The sequence below is a fragment of the Lathyrus oleraceus genome, chromosome 7, assembly GCF_024323335.1.
Source record: "Lathyrus oleraceus cultivar Zhongwan6 chromosome 7, CAAS_Psat_ZW6_1.0, whole genome shotgun sequence".
In the NCBI taxonomy this organism is placed as follows: Eukaryota; Viridiplantae; Streptophyta; class Magnoliopsida; order Fabales; family Fabaceae; genus Lathyrus; species Lathyrus oleraceus.
The window spans coordinates 505777482-505780854 of record NC_066585.1 but is presented as its reverse complement, the minus strand read 5'-3'; positions in this window follow the sequence as shown (position 1 = coordinate 505780854).

The following is a 3373-nucleotide window of genomic DNA, read 5'->3' as shown; positions in this document are numbered from 1 at the left end:
GAAACAATGGACATAAGTGGCCAAATGAAATGGTCTTACACTCTATCCCTTCCAAATCATAGGAATAATGGCCAATGGATGGACTTACAGTTGTCCTCAATGGGTAAACCAAAGATGGATCACAAAGATATGAAATGATGATCATGCAATAATGAACAATCAATGGTGATAAAATGCACAAAGGCAATCAAACAAACATGTACAAATCAATCAATCAATCAATCAAACAAAGTCATTTAGCACACACTATAACCAAGCAATTAGGCTCAAGCAAGGGTTAGACTTTTCAGTCAACTGGAATGGGGTAAATGGTGCTCTTAACCTTGACATTGAGATCCAAGGTGAAGCAGATGAAAGGATATGAGGGGTGTGCCTCATCACTCTTATCCCTGGTCAGGGAGAGCTTTGAATATCAGAAGGTGTGGGAGTTCAGAAAGTTGGAACTCTCTCCACAAGTTAATGACTCGATAGATCTTGGGTTTTTACTCACTATGCATCAACACATATGGTGTGAGCAAGGTGAGTGACACACAGAATAGTAGGAGATAGGCTACATATCTCTTCTATCTACCAATTGCCTCATATGAGGTCTTTTCCTGCTTGGGGACAAAAGTAAACAATCACAAACATTGCCTCTTAAGGAGGACTTCAGACAGGTGCCTGGCCAAGTAACAGGCCAGGTCTTCCAGACTACATGGAGACAAGAGGTTCTACCTCAATGCTAATGCTATCAAGCAAAGCAAAAGCGAGTTCACAAAGGAACTATAGCAACTAAGGTACCTGAAATCAATCAAATAAAATCAGTATACCAATCACAAAGTCAAAACAGACAGGATAAGAACCAACAGTCAACATAATCAATCACATGTGCAAAGCACAAACTCAAATCACATGAGATAGCATCCTACAAAAAAAATCAAGTTAGTCCATAACAATCAAATAAACCAAACTCAATCTACTTGAATCAAAATCCTTAAAGCAATTGCTTCTTCAACCTGAAAATCACATTCAAACATGAGAAGTAGACCCTTAGGCCAAAGCCTAGGGTCAAAGGAGGAGAAATAAACCAAAACAGAACATGAAAATTGATCAAAATCAAGATTAATCAAATAAGAACAAAGTCCAATTGGTCTCATATCAAAACTATTCATCAAATCCATTTCATAAAGCAATCATGTCAAACTAGGCAAGTTGAGAACTCAATGATGTAAACAGAATGAATCACTTCAAATTAAATCAATAATGGCTCAATAAATTCCAACAAAAATCATGCTTAAACAGAACACATTCAATGAGCAACATACCAAAAATCATGGCATTTGGATGAGTGGAAGCAAGTCAATTAAAATCCCTAAGTCAAAGCATATTAAAACAAGCTCATACAAGGCACTAAATCATGCATCAACTTCAAGCAAGCATAAAACAGAAACCAAACATGATAAATGAATGAGACCAAAGCCATGGCAAACTTCAAGATGTCTATAATACACATGCCAAATTTCAAGTCCATCCAATAAACCACAAGAATTTCACAAAACATATGAGATCATGACTCACAAAATGTTCACAATTGGTCAAACAGAGGGAAAATTCTCAAACAAATAGAAAATGCATTCAAAAATTCCAGGAAAAATCACAAGCAAACTTAACATTCATAAGTATCAACATGCAAAAATCCAGATTAATTCAAGTTCAATAGGCATGGCAAAAATTCCACAAAATGGACAAGAAATGGTGTGACATACATTGTCACACCTCCAAAGATCACATCATATCTCACAATCCAGAAAGGCAAAAATCACAAACCATATACCAAAATGACCAGGAATGAGTCTAGATTACACATGTAAAATTTCAAGAATTTTGGATCAACCATCATGATTTCACAAATGAAATGGTAAAGCATAGGCAAGAAGCATACATGATCAAAACCATTAGACCAAAACAAAAACAGGCTGTGCACAACTTTTGCTATCATGCTAGTAAAAAACTAGAGGAAAAATGGAGATCAATGCAAAAATTCCCACTCAATTTGGATTAACAATGCATTACTTATGATTTTTTGAAGATTGATCATGAAATGAAATAAACATTTGGAAATTAAAATGAATTAATGGAACGAATGGCAATCATGTAATTAGGCCGAACATTTGAATATTGGCGCCTGTATGAAACGCTGCGTTTCATTAAAAGGAAACGCAGCCCAATGATATCGCGACAAGTGGCCCAATTCATGTGCACAAACACGAAATAACATGCTGAAACGCGGGGAGATGGATCAAAATACGATCTGGAAAGCAAACCCTAGTGTTCTTCACAAAACTCATCGTGTTCATCATCAACATGAACCAACATGCACAGAAATCATCGAGCCATATATCAATCGAAACCTCTCACTTCATACATCAACAATCCAGCATCATTTTCAATTAATTCAAGCTAACACAAACGGATCGAGCTAAAACAAATTTCACATGCATAGGTTCAAAACAGCATAACTTCCTTAAAACTCAATGAAATCAAACGATCTAAAGTGCAGAACAACCAGCAGCAAGGGATCTATAAGATGCATATCATTATTTCAAGAATTGGAAGATTCGAAATCTAACCTTGTTGGAGAAAACAGAGTTGGAATCGTGTGAATCAAGGCCAGGAAGATGAAAACAGATGCTCAATGATGATGCAGAAGATGAATGAAGGCAAGAATTCAGCTCAACAATGCTCGATTCTCTTGAAAACTCCAACTGCCATGTGAATGTGCAAGGTTCAACAGTCAAGATCCAGCATGAATTCTCAATGATCTTCCTTCAATTCACGCCAATAAAGCCTGCAAATGATGATTAGAACAAGAACAAAGCAAAAGCAATGCAGAAATTGATGAAAAGAAGTTGAGGAAAATTGAGAGAATTTGAGAAAATTTTGAGATGAAGAAGTTTTGATCTGAAATTGTGAAGTGTTTTTTTGCAGAATTCTGTTATGATTAGGACTTTATACCACCTGTTAATCAGCATTGTTAAACATGATTAGGCCAAATGGATTGGATTAGTGAAATGAAGCTTTATGCAAAAATGCCAAAATGCCCTTTTTCAAATGTAACCAATGGAACAGTAAAATTCCACTTGCAGCAAATCCAAATTTCTGTTTTAAGGCCATTGCAATTGGTTTGGAGTGAAAATCATGTGTACTTCTCAAAATGACCTTTTTTCCCACCAAAATTCAAATTGATTCACTTGAAAAATGGACTTTTTATGTGATGATTTTTGATGAAATGTAATGATGGATTATGATAGCTCATGTCAAATGGGATTTCCTCAAAAAAGAATCACATGAATTGGCCTTTTGGTTCAAAAGTTATGCCTCCTTGAAGTTCAAA